This window comes from Heterocephalus glaber, unplaced genomic scaffold, assembly GCF_053883595.1.
Source record: "Heterocephalus glaber isolate CG9 unplaced genomic scaffold, H.glaber_assembly_v1.0 deba00001442, whole genome shotgun sequence".
NCBI classification, from domain to species: Eukaryota; Metazoa; Chordata; class Mammalia; order Rodentia; family Bathyergidae; genus Heterocephalus; species Heterocephalus glaber.
Window position 1 is genome coordinate 38687066 of NW_028258296.1, and position 17254 is coordinate 38704319.

At 34.8% G+C, this 17254-nt stretch overlaps 1 protein-coding gene across 3 annotated transcripts in view; it reads right to left on the reverse strand.

Moving 5' to 3' along the window:
* Col11a1 (collagen type XI alpha 1 chain) overlaps positions 1 to 17254 on the reverse strand; it is a 702155-nt gene that overhangs the window by 563126 nt on the left and 121775 nt on the right. The window lies entirely within an intron of this gene.

Consider the following 17254-nt stretch of genomic DNA (forward strand, 5'->3'; position numbering starts at 1 on the left):
TGTTACTTTCTGAACAAATTAAATCTCAAATTCTAAGTTTTAAGATTAAAGCAATCATAAATGCATACCTTCATACTTAATATAAATCTCATGATTCTTGTGCAAATAATACTGATTTTGTAGAAAATGTGGAAGTATAAACTAGTAATTGTTTACTATATCACTAAGAAATATTCTGATATAAAAGAAATGCAGCCATGTCTATAATCCTGAAAAGGCTTCCAAATCCTGACAGAATTTTACGAACATTTATTAGACACAATTCATGGACCAGATACTGTTTTAGACGTTAGAAGGAGAGCAGGAAAAAATAAAACACTATCCTAGTGGAGATTTGTTTTAATGGAGAGAGGCAGGTAATAAACAAAACAGGTAAAATAGAAGTTGGTCAGAAAATGACATTTGCTATGGAGAACAGTGAAGCAGAGTAACAATTTCCAGAGGAAGAACTTGTAATTTTAAATAAGAATGAGGTGTTGTCAGAGTAAAGATTTGAAAGAGATGAGAGAACATGCCATGCACACATCTGTGGAGAGCATGCTTCTGACAGAAGGAGCAGAAAATGCCTCACAAAACCTCAAGGATGTCCATGTCCTGAAAGCAGAGCTGGTAGGGGAGAAGCCAGAAGATAGAGGCAGGTCCTGTATGGAGTCTTACAGGCTGTGTAAGAACTGCCTTTTACTTTGAATTTAGATGGAAACTCCTTTGAGAATGTCTCCTTTGATACATGACAATTTTAAGAGCTTACTCTTGCTGTTGTCAAACTTCAGCCAAGAAATAATGGGAGCACAAAGACAAGTTAGGAAGCTATTGCCATAATCCAGAGTCCTATGGTCCTGGTAAGGACCTTTAGTCTTTGAACTCGTATGTGGAATATGAAGTTAGAGGTAGCCAAAGGAGGGAGAGACACACTAGGCTGACACTAGTATGGTAAATGTGGTATGTATAAGTACATGAGTGAGTATAATAATGGTTTGGTTATAGAAAGGCTAAATAAATAACAGGGAACAATTCTCTTTCTTAATCCAAAGCATTCAGAGACTTTTGGAAAGCTTCACATATGTGCCATGGAATTAGGAAAAAAAAAAAAAAAAGAAATGCTGAGCTAACGATTGTTTCTTCCCATCAATGATTTTCCCCCTTCTCTTGGAAGGGGATTAATTTGTTTCTGACAATGAAGAAAATAACCACTTCTTGGCTAAATGTTCACTGTACTGACCAATTAGCCTTACACCTTCTGAATAGGCCTAAGGAAAATTTTGCAAGTGTTTGGGAGTTGCCTTTTTTGAGCCAAATATCAAGTCAGTTTTTGCTTGGTTTCAGTACTCTTTGTTCTGCACTTTGTGGCACTAAAGAACAGTGATATCTACAAGATGAGGTAAGTCCCGTGAGTCCAGAAAATACTCATTCATATGAAGTCTAAATTAATTACTTGCTGACTTAGACAAAAATATTTCTCAACTTCAATTCTTAATTATAGTAATTGTGGTAAATATATGCTACATAAATTATTATAAATTACACTATTAATCTCTTTGATTTATACCACTCAATGTTTAGTTATGAAACCACTCCTAAGTGAGCAATTTATTTGGATAATTATTCATGTTTGTTGATAATATTCTCTAAGCCTTTACAAAATTTATACTCCCATTACTAAAGGCAATCTCAAATGACATTTTTTGGAAGAATTTAAATATCTGAGATTTCAAAAAGTGACTTTCATATCCAGATGATGGTCTATTGTTTCCAGTCAATGGCTGTGGAACTCCCAGTAACAAGTTTCCCACACAACAGGCTAGTGAACAAGGCTCCAATGTGTTATATACCCCATGTTATATACCCTGCTGCCTACATGTTTGTCTTAGTTACTTTTCTCATTGCTGAGACAAAATACACATTACGTAAAGTTAAAGGAGGAAAAGTTTAGTTCAGCCCACAGTCCATAGAGCTTTCGGTTCATAGTTGGTGGACTCCAAGTCAGAGTGGCATGGCAGAGAGGCATCACAGAGGATGAACAGTCTATGGCTGTCAAAAGACAGCAAAAGCAAGTGATCAGGCACAACCAACAATAGCAGCTCTTTCCGCCCATTTTATATTCCATCTAGGATACTAGGTTAGGGTGGGTGCCAAACTAATCAGTGTACTGATGTAGTAATCATGCACCCTTAATTCCAGCACCCTTCATCCTAGCACTGCACCATGAATCAAACACATACTCTAGATCCAGCCACTTCTGAAAAGCTCCACCCATGACCACATGAGGCTTTTGGGGGACATCTAACCACAAGTCATAACAATATTGTTGAAGGCTGACAAAGAAAATCTGTTACCCTTGTAATACACATCTAATTAAAGTATTAAATATTATATAAAAAGATATATTTAACTTCTCACATAAATATTATTCTACCTTTAAAATGCAAATTTTATATGCACAAGATTTAAGAATGATATTTATTAGATGTAAATAAATTTGTATGAGAACATAAGTTTCTACTCTTTTATTTTTCATTTGATATTTTTGAAATTAAATAATTCAGTTTGAAAACTCATATTTACATTTTAATTAATACAGTTCACTTTTAATTGTATTTCAAGTTTATCATTTATTATTTGGTCTATTATTTTCTATTTTTGTTCTTACTTTGAAGATGGTTAACATTTTTTAAAAATTTTTATCAACATATTAATTGTGCATATAAATGGAATATGGTGTGATATTTCAACACAAACACTATAGTTCACATTATTTTTAAATTTTACTTTATTGGTACATTTTAGGTATACAATATAATGACATTCATCATTGGAAATTTGCACCTTTACATAATCTGTCTTGGTTCTTATTTTTTCCCCCTTCCCCTGCCCTCCCTTCAACCCCTTCATCCCTCCCTATTTACAAAGACTTTGTTTCCATTTCCTCCTTTTCTCATATAAATTCCATTCCCTTCTTTCCTTTCTCCTACCCCTCCGACTTCCCCATCTCCTTTGCCCATTTTCTTCCTATTTCACATTATCTATTTTACCTTTTAGTCCTTATTTACACTTTCAGTTTCTCACACTACACAAACTATTTGGTATTTATAAATGTGTGTCCTATTAATTTCACTTAAGAGTATCACTTCAAAGTGTATCCATTTAGTTATACATTTCTCTAATTTCTCATTTTTTATGGCTTAGTACTCCATTTTATTAAAAAAACACATTTTCTTTATCCAGTCTCCAGCTGATGGGCAATTGGGCTGCTTCCAAGTTTTAGCTATTACAAATTGTGCTGCTATGAACATGGGTACACATACATCACTGTGGTATGATTCTTTTAATTTGGGGGGGAAGATACCCCACAAGGGAATAGCTGGATCAAATGGGACTTCCAGTCCTAGTTTTTTGAGGTATCTCCATACTGATTGCCACAGTGGTTGCACCAGTCTACACTCTCACCAGCAGTGGAGAAGAGTTCCTCTTTCCTCACAGCACTGCCAGCATTTGTTATTGGTTGATTTCACGATAGCAGTCATTCTTTCTGCAGTGAGGTGGAATCTGTTGTTTTCATTTGGATCTCCTGAATGACCAGCGATGTGGAACATTTTTGCATATGTTTATTTGGCATTTCTACTTCTTTGTCTGAGAAATGTCTGTTGATTTCAGATGCTCATTTTTGGATTGGGTCCTTTAATTTGGGAAGACTGATTTTTAAAGTTCTTTATAAATTCTACATAGTAGACCTCTGTCTGAGGAAGAGCAGGTGAAATTTTTTCCCACATTGTGGGTTGTCTCTTCATGCTGCTGGTGGTTTCTCTTGCTGTGCAGAAGCTTTTTAATAAGAAGAGATCCCACTCGTTGATTGTTTGTGCTAGTTCATGGGCAAATGAGGTTTTGTTCATAAAATCTTTTCCTACACCAATGTCTTCAAGAGTTTTACCTAAACACTGTTCCACCCGGTTCAGCGTTTCTATTTTAATATTTAGATCTTTAATCCATTTTGATTTTAGTTTCGTGCATAGAGACATAGGTCTAGTTTTAGTCTTTGGCAAGTTGAAACCCAGTTTTTCCAGCACCATTTATTAAAGAGGCTATCTTTCCTCCAGTGAGGGTGTTTGGCTCCTTTGTCAAAGACGGCATGGCTGAGTGTGTCTGGAATTATTTCTGCATCTTCTAATCTGTTCCACTGGTCCTCAGGTCTGTTTCTTTGCCAGTACCATGCTGTTTTTATCACAGTAGCTCTGTAGTGTAGTTTCAAGTTGGGGATTGTGATACCCCTTGCCATGTCTCTGTTACCTAGAATTGCTTTTGGTTTTCTGGGTCTCTTCTTGTTCCAAATGAATTTTTGGATTGTTTTCTCAAAGTCCATGAAGTATGCTGCTGGGATTTCACTTGAGTTTGCATTGAATCTACATAGCAGTTTTGGAAGTATGGCCATTTTCACTAGGTTGATCCTTCCTATCCAGGAGCAGGGGATGTCTTTCCATTTTCTGATATCATCTTCAATCTCTCTTTTCAGAGTGCTATAGTTTTCAGAGAAGAGGTCTCTGATTTCTTTTGTTAGGCTGATTCCTACTTATTTCAGTTTTTTGGATGCTATTGTGAAAGGAATTGTTTACCCTATTTCTGTCTCAGTGAGTCTGTCATTCATGTTGAGGAAAGCTATTGATTTTTGTGTATTGACCTTGTAACCAGCTACTTGACTGAATTTGGTTATTAAGTCTAGAAGACTTTTGGTACAGTTCTTAGGGTCTTCTACATAGAGTATCATGTCATCTGCAAATAATGACAATTTGACTTTTTCATTTCCTATCTTTATTCCTTTTATTTCTTTCTCTTGTCTAATTGCCATGGCTAATGTTTCCAAGACTATATTGAACAAGAGTGGTGATAATGGACAACCTTGTCTTGTTCCTGACTTTAGTGTGAACGATTTCAGTTTTTGACCATTTAGTATGATATTGGCTATTGATTTTTCATAGATGGCTTTTATCAGATTGAGCTAGAGAATATCTATTACAGGAGAATTGACAATTAAGATTAACTGGCATAATAGCTAAATGTTGGAAATAGCCTACATGCCCATCAGCAGATGAATAGATAAAATATGGTATTTATATACAATGGAGTACTATTCTGTCAAAAACTTACAGCATTTGTAGAAAAATGGATTTAACTTGAGACTGTAATATTAAATGAAGTAAACAGAAGCACAAGCTTGAACATTGCATCATTTTCCTTATAGGAAAAATTTGATACATAAATATTGTATGAAATAAAAGATAATAAGAAAGAGGAGAGAGAAAAGAAGTTATTGTATTCTAAGTATGTTTCTGCTCCCTTCCAATATGCTATGAGAGCTCACTTTGTAGCATTTCCATTTCTTTGAATACGTTAAGGTTTTTATGGTTGCTATGAGCATGGTCTATTTTGAATAAAATAAATAAATTCCCACAATAGGAAAATCTATGTAGATAGAAACTCAGTGCTTGCCTATATTTAGATGGGAGGGACTGGGAAATGATGGCTGGTGGGTAGAGTGTTTTGTTTTGGAATAACAAAAAATGGTCTAAATTTTATTGTGGTCATTGTTGTACAACTCTGTCAATATGTTAAAATCTACTGAATTATACACTTTAAGTTTGTAAGTTGTATAGTATGAAAATTTTAGTTCAATAAAGCTGTTATTTTTTAATTGTGTAAAAATAAATGCATAATATAAAAAAGATTAGTCGGCACAATATTAATACATAAGAAGAACACCATGAGATTAAAAATACAATCTAATCTCATCCATGAATGCAGATAGATACCAGTACCCTTAAAGAAATGTAGCAAGACTATCATAATAATATTCCTGCAGTCTGAAAATTCAACTTTAAAATATTATGAGGTAAATTATTGCAAAGAAAATACCAGGGCAAGTCTGTTGGTGTTCCGGAGTCTAACTACTCAATAGAGGTTTGTTCAACTCTTATCTAAAATTTAATTTCATGTGGTGAGAATTGTCCACTCTGGCCTCAGCACCAATGGAAATGCATAGGATTAATTAGATGTTCAATAATTGTACACTGAGTCAATCTGAGTTAGTAGCACTTTTTCCTAATTCTTGCCACAGTATGTATCTTTTGTTTTGATTTTTAATTATAAAAATACTGATACAATGATTATAACACACTGGGCTACAGAATGCTAAACCTTGCAAACATGACAATCCCACTTATCATGACCTTTTAAGGTTGCCATTGTAATCATCTAATTTTATAGGTTTAGAAACTATGCTACAAAGTAGCCAAGTATTTAACCTGGATTCAGAGAGGAAACCTCAAAATTTTAAACTGGTCTAATTTTGGAGGCCACAAACTTAATCACAAGCTATTTACCTTATATTCTAATTAGCACTCCTCTATAATCATACTCAAACTTCTACAAATCCCTCTCAAAAGAGGCTGAACTCTATTCTTCTTGATTGAAGCTATTTAGTTCTGCTGTAATAAAGTCAAATGATGGAATTTGTGGTACTGATACCCACCTAACTTGAAATTTCCTCTAATAACTCCTACCTCTGAGATCACAAGCCAGGCCCTTCTAGCCAGATAAATCTGCAACTTTCCTTGGAAACTCTTCTTTGAACTTCGAGATACTCTCTCTGGGACAAGCTCTATAGATAGATTAGTATTTAAAGCTTCATCCTATGTTGATGTCATTTTACTGCCCTGTTGTAGACATATTGCAATGACTTATAGACTATAGCCCATTTAAATTCTAGTGATTACCATATCATATTTCATTCTTCTGCTTAACCTGGTTTGATTTATGCCAATAACTCAGATATGGGAGTGGGAGTGATGAAAAAAATTAAATTGTGGGTCTGCTCTTTCACTCATTGTGAAGACTAACACAATTACAGAAAATATAGGTCCTGTATAATTTCAAGTCAAGCACATGATATTTACAGGTATGAAATTAATAGGTTATTATGGAACTATCCAGTGGATAATTCTAAGTACAAATCAATTCTTTAGCCAGACTTTTCACGGTTGATGCTTATCAGACTATTTATTCTGCTTCTTATGATGGTTACATGCCAACTAGAGCCTGAAATATGAAACCTTTTTCAATTTTAGCAAATTTTCAACTAACCTTAAACTAACTCTTATCTAGAGAAAAATTTGGCTACATTTTTTAGAAAAAAATCTATACTTCAATACGAAGTACAATTATTTATGGTAATAATGAAATAAAATGCCACTTAAATAAAGATGAAACAGTGTATGTTTTCTTTTGTAAATAGTAAATGAAATTGGATAACAATATTGGAAAATATTTTAGGTATACGTAGTTTAAATTTTAAATATATTCTATGGTTGAGTGGTACTCCATTTTATAAAAAAAAAAAAAAACACATCTTCTTTATCCAGTTTCCACTAGAGACATTTATAGCTAAATGGATGCATACTGAGGCCATACTCTTAAGTGAAATAAATAGGATACACATGTGTAAATGCTGAACAGTTTCTCTAGTGTGAGAAACTGAAAGTGTAAATAAGGATTAAAATGATCAAAATGGAATAATTGATAATTTGAAATAGGAAGAAAAGGTCCAAAAGGGTAGGGGATGTGGGAGGGGAAGGGGGAAGGAAAGAAGGGAAAGGAAAAATTATGAGAAAAGGAAAAAATGGAAACAAAGTCTATGTAAATAGGGAAGGGTGGAGGGGGTGAAGGGAGCACAGGGAATGGGGAAAAAATAAGAACCAAGATACATCATGTACAGGTACGAGCACCTAATGATAAATGTAAACTTACTGTATACCTAAAATGTACCAATAAAAGAATTTCAGCAAAAAATATATATATACACACATATATATATACACATATATGTGTATATATATACATATATATGTGTGTATATATATATATACGTATATATGTATATATATATTCTATCACACTGGAGTAATTCACCAATAGTAAATATATTATTGGATCTTATATTGTTAAAAATCCACTGGCTTGTTCTTCACTGTCATTTTAACAACATATTATTATCATAACTATTTTTTGGTACAAGGGATCAAACTCAGGACCTTGCACTTGCGAGGCAGGTGAGGTGCCACGGAGCTATATCCTGGACCCTAGAGTCAGTTTTCTAAATACAAAATAGAAACATGCAGTGAAAAAGAAAGTTAAAGAAAAGCTAAAGTTAATAAGTAAAATAAAGAAATATTTTTCATCCTTGCATTAAAATACATTTCTTTAGTGAAAGAAAATTTAGGGCATTAGGCAACCTTAATACTTGAATATACATTTATTAGCAGAAATAACAATGAAGAATCAAAAAGTAAAGCTGATAAAAACATTCATTTAAACCAAAAAAAAAAAAAGTAAAATAAGAAGCTCCACCCTAGAAACCCAATACCTCCATAATGAGAGTCACAGAAAGACTAGAAAAATTAGAATGTTTTCACCAAATAATATGACATCTTCCTAGGAAAAGTAATTTTTTAAAAAATTAAAAAAAAAAATTTTCAGATTAATTTAGCATGGTATACATAATGGACAATTTCAATTTTAAAGGGAATTTATCATGAAATGTCAGAACATCTAGATAAGAAAAAATATAATTTAAAAGTTTACAAATGCAAAAATAAGCAATATTGAAGAGATATGGAATAAGAATGATATTGGAGATCTTCTAAACTTCTGCTAGGTCTGTTGTAATTTCACCCTTTTCAATCCTAATTGCATGGATTTGGGCCTTTTCTTTCCTTTTTCTGATAAGGTTGGCTAAGGGTTTGTCAATTTTGTTGATTCTTTCGAAGAACCAACTCTTGGCTTCATTGATTTTTTGTATCATTCTCTTAGTCTCCATTGGATTGATTTCTCCTCTGATCTTTATAATTTCCTACCTTGTATGAGCTCTGGGGTTGTCCTGCTCTTCTTTTTCTAGAAGCTTGAGGTGCAGCACCAGGTTGTTTAATTGGGCTCATTCTGTTTTCCTAATATGCGTATTCACTGCTATGAATTTCCCTTGTTAGACTGCTTTCATTGTGTCCCATAGATTCCAATATGTTGTATTGTCATTGTCATTTAATTGAAGGAACTGTCTGATTTCTTCTTTAATTTCCTCTGTGACCCATTGGTTATTCAGAAGTGTGTTGTTCAATTTCCATGTGTTTATGAAATTTTTTGAGTTTCTTTGGCTATGGATCTCCAATTTCATTGCACTATGGTCTGATAATATACAGGGGATATCTTCAATTCTTTTGCACTTACTTAAACATGTTGTATGTGTGAGTATGTGGTCTATTTTGGAGAATGGCCCATGTGCACCTGAGAAGAATGTGTATTCTGATTTTGTGGGGTGGAAGACTCTGTAAACATCTGTTAAGTTCATTTGTTCGAGTTCGATTGAGTTCCAGTATTTCATTATTATTTTTTGTCTAGTTGATCTATCTATTTGTGACAATGGGGTGTTGAGGTTCCCCACTACAATTGTATTAATGCATATGTGACTTTTCATGTCCGTTAGTTTTTGTTTTATATAGTTGGGCACACTAATGTTTGGTGCATAGATATTTATGATTGTCATCTCTTCCTCTTGGATTGTTCCCTTTACAAGGATGTAGTGTCCTTCTTCATCTCTCTTAATCAGTGTTGGTTTGAAATCTACTTGATCTGCAAAGAGGATAGCTACTCCTGCTTTTTGGGGGGTTCCTGTCACATGGTGTATTGTTTTCCACCCTTTAACTTTCAATCTATGAGTTTCCTTTTGAATTAAGTGTGTTTCTTGTGTACAGTATATTGTTGGACTTTGCTTCTTGACCCATCCTGCCAATCTATTTCTTTTGATTGGTGAATTGAGACCATTAACATTGATGGTTATAACTGACACGTATTGACTTGGCATTGCCATGACTTTTTCTTTTTGTTGGGCTCTCCCCCTTTACATTTAATTTCTTGTCATGCCAGATGGGTTCATTCTGCTTTGCTTCCTGGGGTTGTGATCCTCAATGTCTGTTCCTAGGATATTGTGTAAAATTCTTTGGAGTGCTTGTTTGGTATTCACGAAGTTCCTAAGGTGCTCTTTGTCATGAAAGTATCTTACTTCTCCATCAATTTTGAAAGATAGTTTTGCAGGGTACATCAATCTGGGTTGGAGGCTGTTTTCTTTTAGGGCTTGGAATATGTCCCTCCAAGATCTTCTTGCCTTGATGGTTTGTGTTGAGAAGTCTGCTGTGATTTTGATGGACTTTCCTTTGTATGTGGTTTGTTTCTTTTCTCTAACTGCTTGTAAGAACTTTGCTCTTCTGTTGAGTTTCTGGAATCATAACAATTATATGAAATAATTCCTTTCACAATAGCATCCAAAAAACTGAAATACCTAGGAATCAACCTAATGGAAGAAATCAAAGACCTCTTTTCTGAAAACTATGGCACTCTGAAAAGAGAGATTGAAGATGATATCAGAAAATGGACAGACATCCCCTGCTCCTGGGTAGGAAGGATTAATATAGTGAAAATAGCCATACTTCCAAAACTGCTATATAGATTTAATGCAATTCCAATTGAGATCCCAGCAGCATACTTCATAGACCTTGACAAAACAATCCAAAAATTCATTTGGAACAAGAAGAGAGCCAGAATAGCAAAAGCAATTCTTGGTAACAGAGACATGGGAGGGGTATCACAATCCCAAACCTGCAACTATACTGCAAAGCTACTGTGATAAAAACATCATGGTACTGGCAAAGAAACAGACCTGAGGACCAGTGGAACAGATTAGAAGATGCAGAAACAATGCCAGACACACTCAGCCACCTCATCTTCGATAAAGGAGCCAAACACCCTCACTGGAGGAAAGATAGCCTCTTTAATAAATGGTGCTGGAAAAATTCGGCTTCAACTTGCCAAAGATTAAAACTAGACCTATATCTCTCGACATGCACTAAACTAAAATCAAAATGGATTAAAGACCTAAATATTAAAATAGAAACTCTGAATCAGTTGGAACAGAGGTTAGGTAGAACTCTTGAAGACATTGGTGTAGGAAAAGATTTTATGAACAAAACCTCAGTTGCCCATGAACTAGCACAAACAATCAACAAGTGGGATCTCTTCTTATTAAAAAGCTTCTGCACAGCAAGAGAAACCACCAGCAGTGTGAAGAGACAACCCACAATGTGGGAAAATATCTTCCTCTGCTTTTCCTCAGACAAAGGTCTATGATCTAGAATCTACAAAGAACTTAAAAAGATCAGACCTCCCAAATTTATAGACCCAATCCACAAATGGGCATCTGAAATGAACAGACATTTCTCAGACAAAGAAGTAGAAATAGCAAATAAATACATGAAAAAATGTTCAACATCACTGGTCATTCGAGAGATGCAAATGAAAACAATACTGGGATATCACCTCACTCCAGAAAGAATGGCTGCTATCATGAAATCAATCAACAACAAATGCTGGCGGGGCTGTGGGGAAAGAGGAACCCTGCTCCACTGCTGGTGGGAGTGTAGACTGGTGCAACCACTGTGGAAATCAGTATGGAGATACCTCAAAGAACTAGGACTGGAAGTCCCATTTGACCCCGCTATTCCACTGCTGGGGATCTTCCCCAAAGAATTAAAAGAATCATACCACAGTGATATATATGCACCCATGTTCATAGCAGCACAGTTTGTGATAGCTAAAACTTGGAAACAGCCCAAATGCCCATCAACTGGAGACTGGATAAAGAAAATGTGTTTTTTTGTATAAAATGGAGTACTACTCAGTTATATAAATTGAGAAATTAGAGACATTTATAGCTAAGTGGATGCACACTGAGGCGGTACTCTTAAGTGAAATAAATAGGACACACATGTATAAATACCAAATAGTTTCTATGGTGTGAGAAACTAAAAGTGTAAATAAGGACTAACATGTATAATAGGTAATGTGAAATAGGAAGAAATGAGGCAAAGGGGAAGGAAGTGGGAGGGCTAGGGGAAAGGATAGAAGGGAATGGGATTAATATGAGAAAATGGAAAAATAGGAACAAAATCTTTGTAAATAGGGATGAATGGAGGGGTTGAAGGGAGGGCTGGGCAAGGGTGAAAAATAAGAACCAAGAGAGATTATGTAAAGGTGCAAATTTCCAATGATGAATGTCATTATATTGTATACCTAAATTGTACCAATGATTAGAATGAATAATTGATAATGCAAGATAGGAAGAAAAGGTCCAAAGGGGTAGGGGTAGTGGGAAGAGCAGGGGAAAGGAAAGGAGGGAAAGGAAAAATGATAAGAAATGGAAAAAATGGAAATAAAGTCTTTATAAATAGGGAAGGGTGGAGGGGGTGAAGGGAGGGCTAGGAATGAGGAAAAAATAAGAATCAAGATCCATTATGTAAAGGTACAATTCCCAATGAGAAGTGTAATTGTGCTGTGTACCTAAAATGTACCAATAAAAGAATTTAATTAAAAAAATAAAGAATGATATTGGACTCCCCAACAGCAACATAGCAACAGTAGATTTAGAAAGTGGACGAATGCAGTCAAAGTTCTGACTATATCCTATTTTACAATGGCTTTTCAGAGAAATGTAACATGTCTATTTCTATATTACATATATATAATACCCACATATATATATATTTTTTATAATTATACCTATCCTATATATCTGTCACCTATGTATTCATGATGAGAATATGTATTCATGGTGAGATGAGAGAGAGAGAGAGAGAGAGAGAGAGAGAGAGAGAGAGAGATAGTGTTTCTCACATAACTATGATGGCTGTTAAGTCTAAAATTGATAGAGCAAATCAGAAATTCAGCAAAGTGTTAATATTGCAGTCTTGAGTCTGAATTCTGCAGGACAGCAGTGTGAAAACTCAGGCAGGTTTGAATGTTGCCATCTCAAGGAGAATTCTTTTCTGTCTAGGGAATCTCAATGTTTGCTCGTAAGTCCTTCAACTAATAGAATAAAACCCATTCACATTATGGCTCATAATCCACTTTACTCAAACTTTACTCAGTTAAACGTTAGTTAGATCTAAGAAATAAAGTAGGGTATCATCTGTATTAGTGTTTGACAAAATACCTGGCCACCACAACCTAGCCAAATCGACATAAAATTTACCATCATATCTATCTAGAAGATAATACTACTCAGCCAAAGCCGCCCTAGGGGATCTCCGCAGCGTGGAGTGTGCGGCGCTGCGGGGGAGGGGAGGGCACCGGCCTCCCGGAGGCGACGAGAGTCCTCGTCGCCGCCACGCCGGGGCTGGCCTGAACGACTGTGCCACGGGTCATTCCACGCGCACCTCTGAGCTTCCTGAGGGCGCGATGGCAGACTCCCAGGAATGAGGCACACGCAAATGAATGGATTGCAGCAGTTACCATAGCGGCTGGGACAGCTGCAGTTGGATACCTAGCTTATAAAAGATTCTGTGTTAAAGATCATCGCAGTAAATCTATGGTGAACCTTCACATCCAGAAAGACAACTCCATAGTACATGCCTTTGACATTGAGGATTTCGGAGATAAAGCGGTGTACTGCCTTTGTTAAAGGTCCAAAAAGTTCCCACTCTGTGATGGATCTCACACAAAACACAACGAAGAGACTGGAGATAACGTGGGACTTCTGATCATAAGAAAAAAGAAACTTAAATGGACAGTTCTGATGATACAAATCAACTTGTCGTGATATTACCTGATTATTTAATTAGAATGGCTGCCACTTCTGTCGAATTCACCTCTCCTGGTTTCTAGATGTGGTACATTGTAAACTTCAGCTTTTGTGTTCATGGCATTTGCCTTACTTGTTGAAACATTATGGTGCACATTTGTTTAAACAGGAAAAACAAAAAAAGAAAAAAGAAAAGAAAAAGGAAAAACCAACTTCATGGCTTGTGGATTATTTTAGTCTTATAAGACTGCTTCTATATATTTAAAATAATGGTATTAGAATATAGTTGTATCTTAGAGTTAACATTAAATTCTCCAAATCATGTGTATGCAGATCATACTTGTAAGTTGCAAAGAAAAATTACTCCCTTTTCATATCACTTAATCTGGAAGATATATAGGGTATGATTAAGCTACACTAACTTCTTAATATGATCTAGGAAAAACCTGTTATGACCTTGATTTTCTTCTTGGCAGTGGTAATGACACTAAAAAAATGTGGTTTCTGTGTTTTCAGAGTTTTCAATCAAAATGAACTGTGAATGTATTCATCATCCAGGTCAGTAATAAAGGGGTAAAAACTTCCTTTGTGTTCATCTTCATGGATATTTACTATTGGTCCATTAAGGAACCAATAGTAGAAATTTAGATCACAGTGATAAGAGATTTTAAATGATCATGAAGAGTGTCTTTAAATGTAATGTTCCAGAATACTGGCCCACGGAGTGGCCAGCACTCCAAACTGAGACATGGAAAGAGAGCACCCATGTTCAGACCCTTGATTGCAAAGCCACACATCCATGACAGAAATAGTCGTCACAAGTTTTGCTCAAAGGCATGAGAAAATTTTTTGTTGCCCACTCTGGATAATCAACCACATGACTTACACTAGTAAAGAAACTATTTTGGAAATTTAAAAGAAGTACATCTTCTTTTAATAGGTATAATCCTTTTATGTAAAAGTAAAAATTTGAAGACAAGTGCTTATACAATATTCTTCAAAGACTCAGCAGAAGCTATACATTCATTACTGATTCCAAAATATGAAAATATGAATACTAAAAATAATTAGATGTAATAAAAGGATTAAGTCAGGAAAGGTTAACATTTTCGTTAGGTTTTAGAATTTGATAGATGAGAAGAAAAAGTCATGACAAAATAGATAATTTGGGCAAACATAATTTGAAATTGATAGAACAGGTAAAAATTTCTTTTAGTACAGCTGAATGCTTAGTAGTAGTTAAATCATATGATTCCACCTGCTAAAATCCAGTTACCATGGGTGTCACAAGAATCAGAACAGACAGCAATATTCCTAAATTATATCTTGTTACTGATTTCTTTCTGTTCTGTTTTGTTTGTGCAGTGCTGGAGATTGACCCCAGAGCCTCCTACATGTTAGGCAAGCACTTTTCCACTGACCTACACCCCAGGCCCCAATCACAGATACTTTTAAAAATATACAGTTTAATGTATTAAATAGGTAAAGGTTAACACTAAAATTATGTACTGTAGTTTTAAGTCGCCTGTGAGACTGGCCTGGACATGTCTTTAAAGCATGTCTTCATAAAAAAATCCTAAATCCTACAGTCTTGGTTCTTCACTTAGGTTAGAATTTTCCCATCCTCAGCACCCTCCTTTTTAAAATAATTATGAATGGTCAGCAAAAGAGATCATCATAGTTTTATTTGCTTTAAAGAAAAATCTACAAACGGCCAAAGTTTCTAATAAAGGGACATCATTTTATAGTACACAATAAACTCTTTAATTTGAAATCATTTTTATACTACTTTATAATAAGTAGGAGGGGAACACCTCCTATCTGTTCTCAGAACTATTTTTTCAAAGGTATAACATTATCAGGCTATTAATGGGAGTACGTGATGAAACTGGAAATGATCATTACTATGAAATCCAAATCTTGATAGTTCAAAATGATTAGATAATTGTAGTTTCAGGGTCATGTTACAATTTTATCACATACTTTTGAACCAATTTTCTGTATGGTATTAAAACATTTTTATACTACCAAAAATTAAGTATGGTTAATATGAAATCTTTTACACAAAAATTGTGTGTAAGTAGAGTGCCATGTCATACACCTATAATCCCCAGCACTTTGGAAGGCTGAAACAGGAGAACAGCAAATTTGAGCCCAGCCTGGGCAACTTACCAACTTAGGGAGACCCTGGCTCAAAACATTCCAGTAGACTGGTGCAACCACTGTGGAAATCAGTATGAAGACTAGGATTAGAGGTCCCATGTAACCCACCGATTCCCCTGCTGGGTATCTTCCCAAAAGAAAGGAATGATACCACAGCGATATATGTGCACCATGTTTCTAGTGGTGCAATTTGTAATAGCCAAAACTTGGAAACAGCCCAATTGCCCATCAACTAGAGACTGGATAAAGAAGATGTGGGTTTTTTAATAAAGTGGAGTACTAGTCAGCCATAAAGAATGAGAAACTAGAGATATTTATAGCTAAATGGGTGTACATTAAGGCCATACTCTTAAGTAAAATAAATAGGACACACATGTAAATACAGAATAATTTCTCTGGTGTGAGGAACAAAGTGTAAATAAGGATCAAAATGTATAATAGATAATGTGAAATAGGGGGAAAAAAAGGTCCAAAGGGGAAGAGGAAGTGGGAGGGACAGGGGAAAGGAAAGAAAGGAAAGGAATAAATATGAGAAAAGGAAAAAGTGGAAATAAAGTCTTTGTAAATAGGAAGAGGTGGAAGGGTTGAAGGGAGAGCAGAGGAATGGGGAAAAATATAAGAATCAAGATGTATCATGTAAAGGTACAAATTCCTAATGATGAATGTCAGCATATTACATACCTAAAATGTACCAATAAACTTAATGAAAGAAATCTTTAAAAAGAAAGATAATACTACTCAAAAAGATAATACCACTCAAAAATATTAAAAGATACATGAGTATATAATTAGAACATATTTATAGATTTTTAAGGTCTCAAACAAATATCTCCTGTGCATTCTGTCTTGGAAGTAATACAAAGCTAAACAAAGAAAGAAATGAAGGGGCAGCTATGTAAGAAATCAAATATCCTAATGTGAAAAAAAATAAAAGTCAGTAGTAGTGAAAAATCCCAAAACAACAGAAGTGCACCAGACCTAGATATTATCTAGCCTAAATTAGAACAAGAGGACAAGAAGGTTATAGGAGGAATATCCCACTTTAATTTCCAGAAATGGATCAGATGGAATATTTAATGTCTTTCAGTTATAGACAAAGAATTTACATTTAAGTCAGAAAATTTGTCATGAATTTTATAGGCATGTAGTAAACCAAATACTTAACATAAAAGCATGAATTATTAAATAAAAATATTCAAGAAAATGTGTCAATATATTACATGAATCAATTACAGAATGTTATGACTATCCTTAAAAATAAATTCATAATGTCATCTGTGGTGATTAATTTTACATGTCAGTTTAGTAGGATAATGGCTGTCCAGCTAACTGGTAAAACATTATTCTGCATGTCTTTTTAAGAATGTTTCTCCAAGACAGTAACATTTGAATTGGTAGATGATTGAAAAAAACCTGCTCTTATCA